The sequence below is a fragment of the Erpetoichthys calabaricus genome, chromosome 3, assembly GCF_900747795.2.
Source record: "Erpetoichthys calabaricus chromosome 3, fErpCal1.3, whole genome shotgun sequence".
In the NCBI taxonomy this organism is placed as follows: domain Eukaryota; kingdom Metazoa; phylum Chordata; class Cladistia; order Polypteriformes; family Polypteridae; genus Erpetoichthys; species Erpetoichthys calabaricus.
Genome location: NC_041396.2, coordinates 123137458 through 123157124, shown reverse-complemented (window position 1 = coordinate 123157124; position 19667 = coordinate 123137458). Strand labels below are relative to the sequence as shown.

Here is a 19667-nt window from a genome sequence, read left to right as displayed (position 1 = left end):
TAATCATTCATCAACAAAATAATCTAAGATCTAAATTCGAAGTTTCAGATAGATTGTGGTGCATGGTGTTACAGTGACTTCTGCTGCTGCCTCATAGTGTTCTGGAACATAAAATCCTGAGTCCAACTTCACATCCAGTCCACTCCCGATGACTTCACTTCTGCCCTAACTCTGTTTCATCACCTCCATTTCATCATTTTGTTGTATATGTAATTTCCTGTCCACCCGCTATAAATTCCCCCTTGTTTGCAACTATCATTGTCTTTGATTGAAATCTGTTATTCCACTAACTTCAGTGCGGTTGACTCATCAGCGACCTACAGTATACAGCATGGTGTCCCAAACCTTTGAGTGTTCCAGTGTTGTTTGTATCTTCACAATAAGGAAAGACAAAGCTCTTGATTCAGGACTAATCAATAATCAAATTACATGCACATACATACATACATACATACACACACACACACACACAGGTAGTCCAACTTCTCCAGGATGGCACATCAATACGTGCCATTGCCAGAAGGTTTCCGGTGTCACTCAGCACAGTCTCAAGGGCATGGAGGAGATTCCAGGAGACAGTCAGTTACTCTAGGAGAGCCGGACAGGGCCGTAGAAGGTCCTTAACCCATCAGCAGGACCGATATCTGCTCCTTTGGGCAAGGAGGAACAGGATGAGCACTGCCAGAGCTCTACAAAATGACTTCCAGTAGACCACTGATGTGAATGTCTCTGACAAAATAATCAGAAATAGACTTCACGAGGGTGGCCTGAGGACCAGACGTCCTCTAGTGGGCCCTGTGCTCACTGCCTGGCACTGTGGAGCTCGATTGGCATTTGCCATAGAATACCAGAATTGGTAGATCCACTACGGTCACCCTGTGCTTTTCACAGATGAGAGCAGGTTCACCCTGAGCACATGTGACAAACATGAAAGGGTCTGGAGAAGCCGTGGAGAATGTAATGCTGCCTATAAAATTGTTCAGCATGACCAGTTTGGTGGTGTGTCAGTTATGGTCTGGGGAAGCATATCCATGGAGGAACACACAGACCTCTACAGGCTAGACAACAGCACATTGACTGCCATTAGGTATCAGGATGAAATCCTTGGACCCACTGTCAGACCCTATGCTGGTGCAGTGGGTCCTGAGCAAGGTTATTATAGTTAACGAAAACTAAAATCAAAAATGAAACTATTATTAAAAAAAACATTTTTGTGAACTGAAATAAAATAATTAAGAAAAAGAAATCAAAAATTAAAACTAAACAAAACTATTAGAGTAGCTGGAAAAACTAACTGAATAATTTACTAAAAATATTTTTAGTTTTCGTTTTTTTGAATGAATATTCTTGTTGTTAGTCTTTAACCCTTGTAACATTTAACTCTAAAACAGAAAGTAATCTACCACAAGCCGCCTGCATATATTTTCCAGCAGCTGATGAAGGAGGGCGGGTGTTCACAAAGCATTTGCGGTAACAGAACAAGCTGAATACGGGTGCATAAAGCGTGTGAGAAAGAAAGCGATTTACTGTGCCGCCTTTCTTTGCGCTGGTTGTATATCAAGATGTAATTCAAATGCCTGAAATCAGAATGTGTTGGTCAACAAAACCTTTACCATATGGACAGAAAAATCACAAGTGAATAATGTTTCAGTTTATTTCTCAGGCGCCTGCTTTCTGTTGACAATAATTCAGTTGCCACTTCGCACAGGAGAAATCTTTTTTGAAGATAAAATGGCACTGATTGAGAGACTGACTAGGTCATCATACAAGATCAGCATAATGTTACAGACTAAATCACTTTTGTTTTAAAAAAAGTCTTTAACAATGAAGCAATACAAACTTTGTAAAATTCCTAAGATGGCAATGTCTCTACTGAACTACAGGTAGGTAGGCGAAAACTGCTGAAAAACTAAATATACCAATGTGTTTTTGTATTCAATATTTATTAATTTATCTATTTTTAGTTTATATTCAAATCTCAAAATATCTGATATTGTGAAAACAATCCAGTAGCAGAATTATGTCTTAAAATATTTGCCCATCTTTTTTCAATTTTTCTGTCTCTCTCAAAATATAGCTGAAATATCATATTCTTTTTGTTCTTAACATTAGCCATTTCATACATACTGCATATGCCATGCATCCAAGCCTGCTGGGGTAGGCTCCTGGTTTCCTGTGATTCTACTCTAAATAAACAGGTTTAGATAATGTATATATTATTCCTAATCTCAGATGCTGTCTCCGTCATTTTCTGCCCATCCATACACCCATTACTTACTCTTGCTCTGCCCATTAAGGGTTTACTAATGCATGGGCTATTCAAGTCTTACTGCCCCTAACCTTGACACTAAATGTTTTTTTTTTTTCTTTGTTTCCCTTAATACAGTGTAACGGATGGCCGAGGCCCATGCCTGGCCGGAACGTCCCTTCACCACATCTGCCAGGGGGACAAGAGTGGGAAGCCCAGTATCTCCCCCTGGACGCTTTACGGCAGCCTCCCTGAGTTGCAGTGGTGCCTCGGACTCCCCCAGGGCTTCATGGGGTTTGGAGTTCTATGCAGCTCTGTGGGGTTCCGCAGGCGCCTCCAGGGGGTGCTGCAACAGGAGCAGCTGGCCCCTTTTGGGCACTGGTTTTACCTTACCCAGAACTGCAGCCAGATGTCGGCGATCAACCACCTGGAGCACTTCCGGGTGTCTGATAAAATGAAGCCAGTGACCACCACTCGGGGGCCAGAGTCGGGAGGAGGAGGACTAAGTTTGTGGAGGAGTGGTGGTGGAAAAGAGAGAAAAGTGCTGTTGTGTGTTACTTGTGCTTGGGACTTTGTTGTGTCTGTGAGTACGAGGAAGGCGTAGCATCAGACAAAGAAAATAAAAAGTATTTGTTTTACTTTACACATGCCTCCCGTGTCCAATTTGTGTCGGGTCAGGCGCTATATAGCGTCCTTCTTACAACAGGTAGGTGGGGTCTCCACACTGATTCAAGCCTAACAGCCCTGTTCTTCCTAAGCCCCCATGATTTTCATGATCACACCTGTCAGAACATAGTAGAATCTGTTTTCTAATGTTTTTTTATATCTTTTCAGGCCTGCAGGTGGCAAAATTCTGTCTATAAATTGTATGTGTCTGAGATGGAACCAGAGATCAATATGGCTGGTAGAAAAAAACAAAGCCCAATATGGGAGATATTTCAAAGCAATATTGAAGGCATTCATTATAGGCACATTGTCTTGGAGCAGGATACGTTGCATGCAGTAGACTTTTAGAGTAAAAAAACCCTCAAACCTTAAAATTCACCTAAATTTCATTACAAATTGGTCCATTCTGGGCAATAAAAGGAAAAGATAAGAAGTCCCAACAGTCCATGCACATTTGTTCAGCACAAATGACATAGGAAATATTTAAAAAATTATAAAATTGTATAAAATTGTTCATATTTGGTATCTGGTTTTGATTATGCTTGTTTTTATCAGACAAAAACAAAACTAGATAGGAAATCATGTAGTGTAGTAAACTTCCAGTAACATTAAACTCATATTATATCCAAATCTTACAAAACTAAACTCCATAGTAGCTCTTTAACCATACCTTAATTACTAAAACTGAAACTAACAGATATAAAAATGAAATGGAAATTTCTGTGTGAAATAAAAACTAAATTAAAACTAAAAATATGCAATGAAAGAAAACAAACTAAACAATTTCAAAGTAAGGTCAGAAAAAATAAAGAGATAAAAACCAATATAAAGAGGCAAAACTACTGTATAATAACCTTGAACCTGGGTTCCACCTGGTGCACAACAATGCCCGGCCTCGGTTTGCGAGAGTATGCAAGCAGGTCCTGGAGGATGATGGAACTGATATCATTGACTGGCCCTCATACTCGCCTGGCCTAAATCCAATAGAACACCTCTGGGACATTATGTTTTGGTTCATCCTTTGCCGCCAGGTTGCACCATAGTGTGTCCAGGAACTCAGTGATGCCCTTGTCCAGATCTGAAAGGAGATCCCCAGGACACCATCCATCTACTGTCTCATTAGGGGCATGCCCCAACGTTCTCAGGCATCCATATAAGCATGTGGGGGCCATTCAAACTACAGAGTACGATTTTGAGTTGCTGCAATGAAATTTCGGCAAAATGGACTAGCCTGCCGCATCATTTTTTCACTTTAATTCTCGGGGTATCTTTGAGTTCAGCCCTCTGTAGGTTGATAATTTTAATTTCCTTCAAATGATGTGGCATCCTTTCGTTCCTAATACATTACTCAGTCCTTATCAGTATAGATATCCAGCATGATTTTTTTCCCCATTCAGATCTGATGCGTTAAAGTGTTCCTTTAATTTTTTTGAGCAGTTTATTATTATATACACACACACACACACACACACATCTATATATATATAATTCACTAAGCCGGGAGACAAGTAGCCATCCATGGAAAGCACGCTGGAAGGGGCGTGGATTCACTAAACCGCCGACAAGTAGGACGCCAATGGTGCACGCAGGAAGGAGCCACGCCCACCAACTCTTAGACCATTGGATACGACGAAAAAATCAGAGCCACGCCCACCAACTCAGACGCGACGCCTCGGAAAACATGCCGTCATTTCTGTTTGTCTGTGCCACAGTCCACTTGCAGCTCTGAGCCACGTTGACTTTTAATTAGTCAACCTCAGTGGAACCTTGGTTCACACAGAGGCAGCGTCAGAGAGAGACAGAGGCACACACAGTCAGCGCGAGAGACAGAGCTGCGCACACACAGGCAGCGCCAGAGAGGCAGAGGCACACACACAAACACACACAGAGGCAACGCCACAGAGAGACAGAGGCACACACAGGCAGCGCAAGAGAGAGCCGCGCAATCCTTTAAAGCTGAAGTTAAAACACAATGAAGGAAGCAGTCTTTAAAAACCAATAAGCCCTGTGCCTCTTTTTCATTAGCGTCTCACCTGCTTCAGGCCCTGAAACAGTCGACACTCTCTCTCTCAGAAATGCCCGAAGCACGAGTCTACCCGGAAACCGTTTCAGCCACACTTCCACGCCCCTCGCTACACTGTGAGTGCGATGATTATTTATTTAAAAATGGGCTTTTGAAGGGGAGCTGTGGACCCGCTATACCACAGGATCACCTGTGACATTGCCTTCACATTGTTTTCCTTTTATTTATGATCCTGTTGAGCAGATCAGACACCCAGGCAAAAAACACTGAATAATCAATAGCTGCAACCACTTTGCCCACCCCAACTCCTCACCTGAGTCGGTTTCGTCTGTGTTCAGCAGTGTTTCCCATACTCGATCCTGGTGAACCCCTGTGGATGCAGGGTTTTGTTCCAACCAGATTCCTAATCATTAATGCCGGTGAAACTCATCCGGGATAAGTCGGTTTTTCAAACACAGCCGTGTAGCAGATTAGTCTAGCAGGAAGTAATAATCCGAGATGAATGCGCGCCTCGGCGCTGGGTGGAAACAAAATGTATATTGCTGCAACAAAATGATGAAAGAACAGGCGCATTTTTTTCACACAAGCTGAGTGGGTGGGTGTTAGTTAGTTAATTAGCAACTCCGAGGATTTCAAGATAATATACACAAGAGGTAACACTGCAAAAGCGGCCCAAACCAGAAAGCGGCTGGCAAATTAAACGCGTGTGCATTGTACTTACTGAAAGCAGCATTACGGATTTTGCAAATGTTCATTTTTTTCACTCTGCTTAAAAAACACTGAAAAAGCGGCGCGGATTGGTTTGCAGCGTGTAAAACAGTTTGTTTGTCGCGGATAATTTGCTATCCACACAGGGAGGAACCGGGAAGCGAACCCACAATCTTCCACTGTCTCCTTACTGCAAAGCAGCCGTACTACTACAGCGCCACAAGGCAGTTAAAGAATGCACAGAGCCACATGTTCATTTTTTCCCCTGTGCTTAAAAGACATTAAAAAACTATTTCTCAACTGTGACTCCGGAACAACTCAGTACGCGAAAAGCAGCCAGAACCGCAAACAACAATGAAAACTCTACGTGACTCACAGGTAGTGATGGCCCCTCGATACTCAGGTTTCGTCACTGTGTCGAGTTTTCGAAGCACTGCAGATTTTAATGCTTGATCGAATAATGACATCTGTGATTTAAGGATTTCACATTTTCTTTCTCAAATGTGCTTACCTATATCATGGCAAAGTACAGGGATAAACCTTTATTTTCTGTCTACTCCGTTTTAATTAAGACAGACCAAAGACAACATTTAAGGCTATTAAATGTGATCTCAAGAAAAGATCAGGGTTAATTATAATACTAATAACAGGAGCGATTATAATGATACAGTGCAAAAGTAAATACTAATTGAAAGAGCCGGGAATGCATGAGGTGAGGCGTCTTATTTTGTTTAACTCTTGATATCGTATAGTGCATTCTGCCTGTCGGCATTAGTTATATTTATATTTTTTAGACATCACACACTACAAGCTGCTGACGAACCCTTCTCTTTGTTGTCAGTCTATAGCTACGAAAAAATAAAAGCAATACAACTTTTAACAGATGTCACTGAAGTGTATCATAAGTTTCTGTAACGTTAATGAAAATGGCCAGGAGGTGTCACGAGAGAGGCGAGTGTCAAATGCTTCGAAGCTTCCATACGATTTCCGACACAATTGCTTCAAAGGTGTTGATGCTTCGCGGGGTCACTACTCACAGGTTACTGAACGAGAAATCAGCAGACTAGCATGACGGATGGGGCGTAATGGGCGTCCTTCCCCTCTCCTCCGGATTTTTCAAATGTTAATTTTTTCCCTGTGCTTAAAAATCATTAAAAAAGTGGCTTGATTATGCGGCGTTGGCTAGTATATTATATATATATATATATATATATATATATATATATATATATATATATATATACACACATACACACACATATACATACATATATACATAAATATATACACATATATACACACATATACTATATACTGTATACACACACACATACATATTATATATATATATATATTATACAGTATATATACACACATATAGCTTTATGATCTGCATAATTTATAGCGTTTCCAAATTAAGTATTTACATGTATTTTTTTTTTCTCATCAGTAACAGTCTGTTCGGAATGTGGATAATTCATTTATTTTACAACATTAACCACCACAGTAACTACTGTATTTGCAGTTGGATAATTAGTATGTTCAATCCAGTGTTTTTAACAGCTTAATGGACCCTTCCTTCCCTATGGTATGGACTGGTACTTTACAGGATTGGCACCAAGAAAAAATCTGTAAAGGAGAGTTTTAAATTCTAAGGAGGGCAGTGCTATTTTGGTGGAAAACAGATATTCCAACTACCCAAAGAAGCTTTACTTTCACTTTCAGTCAGAATCAACAGTGAAGTAATATCACAATATTAAAATCTGACATACAAATCACACCAATTTTTATTTAATAACTGCTATTTTATTATACGATGAGTAGTCTCACCTCACAATGTAATATACAGTTAGGTCCATAAATATTTGGACAGAGACAACTTTTTTCTAATTTTGGTTCTGTACATTACCACAATGAATTTTAAATGAAACAACTCAGATGCAGTTGAAGTGCAGACTTTCAACTTCAATTCAGTGGGGTGAACAAAACGATTGCATAAAAATGTGAGGCAACTAAAGCATTTTTTTAACACGGTCCCTTCATTTCAGGGGCTCAAAAGTAATTGGACAAATTAAATAACTGGAAATAAAATATTCATTTCTAATACTTGGTTGAAAACCCTTTGCTGGCACGGACAGCCTGAAGTCTTGAACTCATGGACATCACCAGATGCTGGGTTTCCTCCTTTTTAATGCTCTGCCAGGCCATTACTGCAGCAGCTTTAAGTTGCTGTTTGTTTGTAGGCCTTTCTGTCTGAAGTTTAGTCTTCAACAAATGAAATGCATGCTCAATTGGGTTAAGATCAGGTGACTGACTTGGCCATTCAAGAATGTTCCACTTCTTTGCTTTAATAAACTCCTGGGTTGCTTTGGCTGTATGTTTTGGGTTATTGTCCATCTGTACCATGAAACGCCGCCCAATCAATTTGACTGCATTTAGCTGGATTTGAGCAGACAGTAGGTCTCTGAACACCTCAGAATTCATTCGGCTGCTTCTGTCCTGTGTCACATCATCAATAAACACTAGTGTCCCAGTGCAACTGGCAGCCATGCACGCCCAAGCCATCACACTGCCTCCACCGTGTTTTACAGATGATGTGGTATGCTTTGGATAATGAGCTGTTCCATGCCTTCTCCATACGTTTTTCTTGCCATCATTCTGGTAGAGGTTGATCTTGGTTTCATCTGTCCAAAGAATGTTTTTCCAGAGCTGTGCTGGCTTTTTCAGATGTTCTTTAGCAAAGTCCAATCTAGCCTTTCTATTTTTGAGGCTTATGAGTGGCTTGCACCTTGCAGTGCACCCTCTGTATTTACTTTCATGCAGTCTTCTTTATGGTAGACTTGGATATCGATACGCCTACCCCCTGGAGAGTGCTGTTCACTTGGTTGGCTGTTGTGAAGGGGTCTCTCTTCACCATGGAAATGATTCTGTGATCATCCACCACTGTTGTCTTCCGTGGACGTCCAGGTCTTTTTGCGTTGCTGTGTTCACCAGTGCTTGCTTTCTTTCTCAGGAAGTACCAAACTGTAGATTTTGCCACTCGTCATATTGTAGCAATTTCTCGGATGGGTTTTTTCTGTTTTCGCAGCTTAAGGATGGCTTCTTTCACCTGCATGGAGAGCTCCTTTGAACACATGTTGTCTGTTCACAGCAAAATCTTCCACATGCAAGCATCACACCTCAAATCAACTCCAGGCCTTTTATCTGTTTAAATGATAATGACATAACGACGGACTTGCCCACACCTGCCCATGAAATAGCCTTTGAGTCAATTGTCCAATTACTTTTGAGCCCCTGAAATGAAGGGATTGTGTTAAAAAAATGCTTTAGTTGCCTCACATTTTTATGCAATCGTTTTGTTCACCCCACTGAATTGAAGCTGAAAGTCTGCACTTCAACTGCATCTGAGTTGTTTCATTTAAAATTCATTGTGGTAATGTACAGAACTAAAATTAGAAAAAAAGTTGTCTCTGTCCAAATATTTATGGACCTAACTGTAGTTGAACATGTGAATTTGAATAATCCTAAATTCAAAGGTGACCAGAACAACATATTTATAAATGTTAATGCAAAAGAAAGTAACTAAATGTTGAATATTTATTATAGTAATTGGGAATCTCAACTGCTTAACAAAAACAAAAATTCTAAATTAAAATTAAACGATTAGTGAATGAAAATAAAATCGTCAGTAACACAATTTACTCCATACATGAACACTGAATAATTCACAAAAAAATTCATGAAGCCTGCTGTTTTTCACTCCTGCTTGTAAAAGTTTCAGTAGCACAGACCACATAAAATAAATCAATGAGGGCTTAAATTAAGCAGATATCTCACTTCTGGTTTGATACGAAATACTGGTCAGTGTAGTTCTCTTCCCACTGACAAAGGACGAGTATTTTAAGGGCACAAGTAGGTGAAAATGTGTGTTGCAACACAGTAAGCTACTGCAGCTATTATCTTCTTCCATCTGCTGCCCACCTGCTCATACAGTATACAAAAGAAACATTTTACTGAACTTTGCTTTGTGGGCTCCATTTTATTGGGGCAGCAAGAGGGGACTTTGTAGGTGTCGCACATGCCCGAGTGGCCTCATCAAAAGAGTAAACAGTGTTTTATCTTTAGATGTTCTTCTGCTTGAACTATCATCTCAGGTAAAACTAAACAATTTGCAAACAGCCACACTAACCATACCAGCTCTGAACACTTCCTCTTCTGATCATCACTCCCCCATCCCCCATCACTGTCAGGCAATATGGGTGGAGAAAATTTAAACATGCTTAAAAATGGGGGCACTGGAGATTTTTTTTTTTAAAAAAAAAAACATTCAGAGGGAGGCGAAAAATCAAGTGCGTGCTGAACATTTTAATATTTCCATTTGCATATTGATTCTTCTTATTTATGAAGTATTAAAGTAATACTTCACCCAAAAATTATATTATGTTACTTACCCCACAAATTTTGTAGTATAGGCCACATTACACATACATATGAAAGATTCAAATTGAACAGGACCCAGCGGTGACTAACTCTGGACAACAGCAAATAATGTGAAAAATGTCCAACCGAAAAAGAAAAATAATTTTGGCATAACATGACCTACATGTCAATTATTCTTTCGAAAAATGAGAATATGCAAAATACATATATTTTTAAAATAAAAATAATACTTCCATAAACCTGCGTTGCACACAAGCAATAAACAGGAAAGATGTCATTCCCACAATGCTGCACATTTGAGGGGGAATGGCGGATCTTCAAATAAAATCAATTTTGCACTTTGGGCATTTGAATGGATTACGAACATTTTTCTATGTATATTTTTCATGTATTTTGCAATTGTCCAGAGTTGTTCACTGCTGAATATTCATTCTGAATCATGCATATGCAATTTCTCCATGAAAACATGAGATTAAAAGTTTTGCTTGGCCACCAAGGCACACTAAATGGGGTAAATAACAAGTAAAGCCATTTTTGGTTTGAGTATTCCTTTAAATTCAATATATTTCCTATGCCTATATTTTAGTACTGTAAAATAAAATATATTAGAAGAGCACCTTGAAAGTGTAGCATTTTCACTGTATAGCATGATAACTGGCACACAGCAATTAGATAAATACAGTACCAGTTTTGAATAATAAGATCTTCTCTTGTGACTGAAATCACACTATGCTTAAATTTGCCTCAGCAGAACAGTGTTTCAAAGCCAGATATCTCAGCAGATTAGCACCATCTAAGTCTGCAAGATGAGACTCTTCCGGGTTTTCAAATGTGTGAGAAGTGTCCTACAGAACTTTTTTTCTGGAGCACAGCTGTCACAAATTTGTGTACAAAAGTATTGTCCTATATAATGCATTTTCACCCTCTTGGAAGTTTTCACATTTGTTATTATACAATATTGAATTACAGTGGATTTATTTTGGCTTTTTTAACACTGATCAAGACCCTTTAATGTCAAGTTCTCAGCAAAATGGTCTAAGTTAATTACACATATATAACATGAAATAACTGATCACTAAGTATTCATCCCTTTTAATATGACACACCTAAATTATCACTGGAGTAGGCAATTGGTTTTAAAAGTCACATACTTAGTTCAATGGAGATCACTTGTCTGTAGTCAAGGGGTTTCAACTGATCGTAGTGCAAATGCACCTGTATCTGGAAGGTCCAACTTCTTTTAAGTCAGTATCATGGCCTAACCTACACAATGAACACAAAAGAACACTTCAAGTAAGTCCATGAAAAGGAGACTGAAAGGCATAAGTGATGGGATGGATAGAAGAAAACATCCAAATCACAGAATAGTCCTTGGAGTCCAGTTAAATCAATCACTAAGAAATGGAAAGAGTATGGGACAGCTGTAAATCTAAGTTGAGCAGGCCATTCACAAAACCTGAGCGTTCGTGCAAGTAGACAACTAGTGATGGAGGTAACCAAGAAACATATGATGACTCTGAAAGACATTACAATCCACAGTGGTCAAGATTAGAGAGACTGTTGCCGGGTGCTTCACCACTCATAGTTTTATGGAAGCATGACAAAGAGAAAGTCACTGTTTAAACAGTTTATCAGAAGTCACATAGGTGATTCTGAAGTCTGCTGGAAGATGGATCCGTGGTCTGAAAAATACAGCTTTTTGGCCATCAGACTAAACACCTTGATTTTATGAAAAATATTCCCTCTGTGAAGCATAGTGGTGGTAGCAATCATGCTGTGGGGATGCTTCTCTGCAGCAGGCCCTTGAAGGTTTATGTGGGTTGATGGTAAAATGAAAATAGTAAAACACAGGAAATTCTGCAGGAAAATATAAAACCTTTCAAGAGGGTGAATTCTTTTTATATTTTGTATTTGAGAAATGTAATGTGTTACAAATAAACCTGGCATCCAATTGTTATGCCGACTGTGAACTGGATGATAAAACTTAAACATTTGGTTTTATGCATCCCTAAGTTTTCTTTTACATGGGTTGCTGTATACTACGGTATATTATGTTCAGCCTAGCTTTGCTCATTACATTACGAGACAAAAATGCTGACAATTTCTTGATAGTGCATGTCAGCAATCATTAAATAAGCAGGAATGTGAAGGAATGGTACATGCTCAATTTCTTTCTGATTTTATTAACATGCTCAATTTCTAGATATTTCTGCAAATGCTCTGAAATGTTTAAGTTTCATCCTCCAATTTAGAGTGAGCATAACAATAGAGTAGGTTCCCAGGTGTTTCCTTGTGCATTGACTGAGAAAACAGAGATATAAAGATGTGTACTGGAATTAGTTACAAATGCTAAAGGGAAGAGTGTCTTTGTAGTCAACAGGCTTAGACTAATAAAGGCTGTCCATGAACAAAAAGTTAGCAATTTACAAGCTGAATAAAAATTCCATTAGAACCATTACATATAAGAGGAGTAATAAAACCGAAAGAAATGGTAATGGTATACTTAGTCATTTGAAACAAGTTCAGCCAAGGGTAAAAAACTATAGTAAGCAATTATTAGACATGCTCAGGGAAAAATATAACTCAGTCGATAACACTATGAATCAAACAGTATAGAGATCTGGTAAAACAAACCCACCCATACCTACTGAAGCATGTATCCACTGAAAATTCTAGTCACTCAATTCTAACCTTAAATACTAGATTTTCCTAAGTTATTGTACCCAAAAATCACTCTTGTTAAATTGTACTTGTCTGAGGTAAATAAACATGACATATGGTACATGCAAGAACATATAGTGTTAAAAATGCATAAACAAGTATATCTCAAAAACTCTGAGCTGAGGGAGGGAATAAAATGTGGATAAGACACTATTGTAAGGAACCCTTATAAAATAAAACTAGAGCTGTATGTTAGCCTAACCTATACATCTTTGGACATTGGAGAAAGTAAGAGTACCAAAAGAAACCCTACACAGAGAGAAAGTTCAAAATCCATAGAGACGGTAATCAGGCTAGTACTGAATTTAGGCCTCTGAGGCTGTTATCAAGCAGCACTATCCACAGTTCCCCTGTACCAATCATAAACAATGCACAGTCAAATGTAACTTTCTTAAATATTCAAAGTATCATTTTAGTAATAATGCAGAAAGAATTAAAAGAATGTTTCTCTATTCAATTAATTACATTGCCCAGCTAAGGATTTAGCCTCTATAATTCTTGTCACAGCTAATTTCAGTTATTTCATTTTTATTTATTTGATTTTGGAAATATAAGTTAAAGCAGCTTCTTCCCATATTCTCAAAAATATGCTGCTTAAACTTAACTGGTGATACCTTAATGGCCTTGTCTGAGAGTGCCTGTGGGTACATGAATTAGTGGGCTTGTGATTAATTGGCATCCTGCTCAGGGGCTGTTTCTTGTCTTGTGCCCAGTACAATCTGGATAGGCTTCAACCCTCTATAGCCTGAATTGGATTAAGCAGGTTTGAAATGTATGATTGTTTAGCTGCTCTTTTAAAAATCTGTCTAAATAAAGGTGTGCATTTTTTACAGTACAAAACTAACTTCCAACATGTACAGAAATAATAAACACAGATTTATAATTAACTGGTGTCAAGACGTTTATGCCAATCATTATACTGTACATTCATCTCTTCATTCACTAAACAGCTCGTTTCAGTAGCAACATCAAAGATAAAATGCAAAGTACCATTCAGATTCTAAAGTTGATGCTGTCCATCACAGAGAATAAAATAAAATAAGAAGTATTTTTTTTACCTGAGAGAATGCTTTGATGTATGCAAAGAGACCAGGGAAGGATTCACCAAAAACAAGAACTTGCAGACTTTACACAAAACCTAACCTGGTCTGTTAAATTAAACAAGGGTTCATGATGTTACAGCTAATAATATAATTCCAAAATGTTACACTTTCTACAAAGGTTACATAAGTATTTTACATGGTTTCTTTTAAAACTGGAGAATATAAATTTGTTCCAAAGTTCTCAGAAAGAATTCAACTAAAGTATAAAAAGGTAAAAGGATAAAGGGACAATCATGCTCACTTATTTGACAGGTAAGATAAAACACTGCAAGTAATTTTAGATTAAAAGAAGCTGAACTGGCAAATTCCCTGTTTAAGATACTTTACATACTCTTTATGAGAGAACCTAGCATACTGCTGCTGACATCTAATAGAACTGTGTATAATTACATCCCATTCAAGTGTACGTGGAATGAATTTTTGCAGACAATGCAGAAAAGTTTGTGTAATGTGCATTCTCTATAAGCAGCAATAAAATTGCACACATAAAGAAAAGTTTAATGATGATGTGTAGTCTACAATTAGCTGCAAGACATTTCAGTTTTAAGAGAAACCCAAAGCAGTACTTAAAATAATACACTGATAGAAACGTACATCTAAAGTCAAATATGTACCAGCAAAAAAGCAAAAATGTACTGTAGATAAATCTTGAAAAAGATGGTAAATTCAGAGGATGTTGCATGATTACAAATACAAACAAAAACTTTGACAGCAAGAGTGTGGTTAAAAAACATTTATAATATACACAAAACCTTACTGCAGAGAAATAAAAATATGTAATATCCTTACAACTTTGGTGGTAGAACATTTTGGACATGAAACACTTAACTGAGAAGCACAGTTAAATTCTTAATTAGTTGCCAACTGGACAATATTTTCAGTTCCTAAATATTTAACAGACACTTTTGGGTCTTTAGCCTTGTTTTAAGTAAAATTTATTGTATTATGGAAACAGTCAATAAAAGACATAAACATAGCCAGATTACAGCAAGAGTTTAACAAGGGGGACCCCAGAAAGTATTTTTTCCAGAGCAAATTATTTACTGAAATTTCACTCCCCAGTGTTCCATGATGTGTTGCACATGTAGCAATGTGTTGTGCATTCCTGGATGATTCTGGGATATATTACAATGGCAACACTCAACGTGATCACTCCAAAATAACAAACAAATATGGTGTTGAGTAAAGACAGACTATATTTTCTTTTTCATTTTACCATGAAATGAAACAACTAAGTTACTTTTAGATTCCTTGAAGTTCTATGCCTCTAGTTGGATGCATATTATTGAAAATCTGTCCAGGAAAGGCTACAAAAAATTAACAAAGACTAATAATTGTAACAATAATGCTGCTTGCTTGCTTCACAGGCTGTTAGTATTGAAAACAGCTCAGGAGACACAGTTAATAAAGGAATATTAACTCATTTCTGAACATATAAAGTAAACGTCTGAATCTATAGTCAAAAATTATATATATTCAGACACTTCCTTTATATGTTCAGACTTTGAAATTCAGAAAATCAAAATACATTGCCCTCCATAATGTTTGGGAGAAAGATACATTTTTCCTTGATTAATCCCTCTGTTTCACAGGTTTAAAATTTCAGATCAAACAATTCAGACATGATTAAAATTCACATCGCAGCTTTTAATTTAAGGATATTTGCATAACTTTCAGTCACACCACGTAGAAATTACAACACTTTTTATACATGGTCGCCCCATTTCAGGGCATCATAATGTTTGGGACATAGCAATGATATGTATATTACAACAGTCATATTTAGTATTTTGTTGACTATCAGTTGTGTGCAATGACTGTTTGAAGTCTGCAAATCATAGACGTAACTAGGTACTGTTGTTGATGTTCTATCAAGTCTGAAATGAAGCCATCACTAGTTCCTGCTCATTTTGGGGGCTTTTCCTTTCAGGTTTTCTCTTCAGTACATGGCAGGCATGCTCAATTAAATTTAAATCATGTGACTGGCTTGGCCATTCAAGCATTTTACATTTTTTAGCTGTGGAAAAACTCCTGTGTTGCCTTAGACGTATGTCTGGGATCATTATCTTGTTGTAGAATGAAGCTATGTCCAATGAGTTTGGAGTCATTTACTGGAACTTGAACAGATAAGATGTTTCTACACACGTCAGCTTACATTGTGCAACTGCCGTCAGCAGTTACATTGTCATTGAAGCACCACAACCACTATCATCAAGTTTAAAAGTTGAGGTGGTATGCTTTGAATCTTGGGCAGTTACACTTTATCTCCACACTTTGCTCTTGCCATTCTGATACAGGTTCACTTTTGTTTCATCTGTCCACAAGATTTTTTTTCCCCAAAATTGTGCAGGCACTTTCAAGTAACTATAATCTGGCCATCCTGTTTTCGTAGCTAACTAGTGGTCTACATCTTGCAGTGTGACCTCTGTATTTCTATTCTTGAAGTCTTCTACACATCGTAGTCTCTGACTCATTCACAACTGCCTCCTGAAGACTGTTTCTGGTCTGTTGGTCAATTGGGGGGGCTTTTTCTTTACTACAATGAGAATTCTTCTGTCATCAAAACTTATTTATTCTTAATGATATTCTAGACAGGTGATTTAGGTAATCCTAAGGCTTTATCAATGTCTCTAATGGTTTTATTCTTGTTTTTCAGCCTCATAATTGCTTCTTTGACTTTAATTAGCACAGCCCTTGTCCTAATGTTGAACAAAGACAACCACTGTATCCTAAGGTAGGCTGTAAGTAGAAGCAGGCCTAGGTATCTTATGCCTGCATTAATGAAGCAATGAAATACATTTGAGTAATTACAAACACCTGTGACTCCAATTGTCCCAAACATTTTGGTGCCATGAAATAAAGCAACCATGTAAAAAATGTGTAATTTCTACATTGCGTGAACACAATGGTTGCAGATACCCTTAAATTAAAATCTGTAATGTGCAGTTTAATCATGTCTGAATTGTTGGATTTGTAATTTTAAACTGTGGAGCAGAGGGGTAAATCAAGGCAAAATGTATCTTTGTCCAAAACATTATGGAGGGCACTGTACAGTATTTGCCTGTATGGTACTTCAATATCACATTTATAATACAGATTGTGTAGTTATACCACTCTGCCGACTAGAACATCACATAAAAGGGATAATTTTCCTGCAGATCATCTAAATTGGTCTACCTCATTCTCTGTATGAAATGTCCTGACACTGTACTCACTCTATGTGGGAGAAACTGGACAAGCAGTCTGCCAGAGAATGAATTTACACAGGTTCCACATCAAGCATGGCAACACAAATGTTCAATGTAGCAGCTCACATCAACAGACAAACACTGCGAGAGGGACTTTAAAGTCACAGTGCTTATGGCCAACTTCAGAACACGGCAAGAGAGAAAAGAATGGGAAGTTAAACTCATGCTAACATTTAACACATTACAACATGGTTTGAATACAGACAAGAGTTTTATGGCCAGATATGAGAATTGTTTGCATCGCTCAGACTGACACAGACAACCTGTCTACAGACACACATTGTATTGAAAAACTCATCAGAAACTTCAAAAAAGACTTTGTTGGACAGTTACTTTATCCAGAGATGTTGACTATACATTATTCTCCTCCCTTGCTTAATGAATCTTAGCCTGAAGAGGTCTATTAAAAATTTTTACATTTAAGATCTCTCACTTAAAGGTTTTCCAATGTTGTATCTGCCCTGATGTCTATATAAACACAGGGAACTCCAGTTTCTGTATTACATCTTGCCTGAAGAAGGGGCATGAGCTGCCTTGAAAGCTTGCATATTGTTATCTTTTTTAGTGATAAAAAGTGATAAAGAATTAAGTAAAATGATACTTTTTATCATTTTCTGTTTCAGGAAGTAGTGAGAAGTTATCTGCAACTTAACATCAGCAAAACCAAGGAACTAGTTATTGACTATTGCAACACTAAGAGCCCCTTATGTTGAGTCACTATTTAGGGAAAGGATAAATAAGAGGTGCACTGATACAAAAACTTGGAGGGTCACACAGGCTGGCCATATCCCATAACCATACTGTATTAGAAAGGGTAGAGGAGTCCATTTTTTTCTTAGGAGACTTTACTCCTTTAAAGTGGGTAATGACATCCTTAAAATATTGTACAACTCTGCAATTTTGTATGCTGAGGTGTGCTAGGTGATTAACAATTTCAAGACAGTTGAACCTTATCAAAAATAAATAAATAAAAATTCAGGTTCAATTATTAAACAAACTCTTGTCTCACGATGGATGGATAGATAGATAGACAGAATGAACTTTATTTGTCCCCAAGGGGAAATTTGGCTTTTTACAGAAGCTCTTTCAATGAATAAATACATAAATAGGTAGGTAGGTACATGCAAAAATAATTAAAAACACACAGCTTTGGTCTGAATACACACTGGAATAACTATAAAGCAAGAGAATTAACAACGCAGAAAAAGTTCTGAATTGGCTGTCACAGTCTAAGTGAGGCATTTTGCAGACATACTGTATTACGATTAGTACAAAGGAGCCCCCATTCATGTTTCTTGAGCCACCTGCGCTGAATAATTTGTTGGCTGAAACTACTCAATGTCAGCTGGTCAGAGAGAGGATGTGCAGCATTTGTTCATAATAGCAGTCAGTTTTGTTTTAATTCTTGTCTTTGCTGCTACCTCTGTCCCAAAAGTGAGCCTGCCATTTTAATTAGGTTGTTGTTTTGATGGACCTCTTTTGAGGTGATATTAACAGTCCAGGAGACCACAGCATTAAAAAAAAAAAAAAAAAAAAAAAAAAAAAAATCATCATCGCACTGGCCATCACAGAGCTACAGAAGATGTGAAGGATATAAAATCCTACATAAAAGTAGCACCGTCTCCTAAGGAAAAAGAGCCTGCTCTTCCCTCTTTTATATAGTTCCTCTGTGTTCCGAGATCAGTTTAACATGTCATTAATGAGGACCTCTAAGTACTACATCTACTCCTTGAATAGTGACTGGACATAGAGAGAATAAAAACAAAGCTGCACTTCCTCCCTCTGACATACCAATACTGAGAACTTTCAGCCAACAAATTGTTCAGAAGAAGTGTCTAAAGAAACACTGTTGGGACTCCTTTATAAAAACAGCAATACACCTTTGTAATGACACATTCCTTTTAGTAATTCTGGTGTGTAAGTGAGAGGGCGGTTGTTGCTTGTTATAATATAATAATATTCATTTATTAAGCTTCTGTAATAAGCCAAGTTTTCCTCTGGGAATAAAGTACTATCTATTCACAAATAAAAATGTATGATGCATGCACACATTGAGAGCACGATGTTGAGATTAATCAACTGTCGAGTGAGTAAAGCAAGGGGCAAGAAAATTCACTTTTTAAATAAATTATCATACACTGCTGCGATAAAATAAGGGAAGCTTCACATTTACAATATCCCAAGTTTGTTATGAACATGGCCAGTTGTCTGTCTTATCATTCATTTTCTAACTGGTGCATCCAGTTCAAGGTTGCTGGGAGTCGGTGACTATCCTAAAAGCACTGAGCACAAGGCATGATCTAAACTTTGGGGTTGAGGTGCAAATTCTGTGTATATCTGTGTACACATTCTTTCAAAATAAAATGTATATAGTTATGGCTACAAAATTTCCAGATTGGCCAAAAATTCCTTAATGTTTTGAAGCACAAGACAAACCTCTTCAATCATTCAACATGTTAACAGAAATGCATAATCTCAGAGATGCGTAATTAGTGGGGCCACTGAAATGC

The 19667-nt window shown here is 37.7% G+C and overlaps 1 protein-coding gene across 1 annotated transcript in view; it reads right to left on the bottom strand.

Annotated features, from left to right (window-relative positions):
* galnt2 (UDP-N-acetyl-alpha-D-galactosamine:polypeptide N-acetylgalactosaminyltransferase 2) overlaps window positions 1–19667 on the bottom strand; it is a 324782-nt gene that overhangs the window by 228383 nt on the left and 76732 nt on the right. The gene's annotated exons all lie outside the window — the stretch shown is intronic.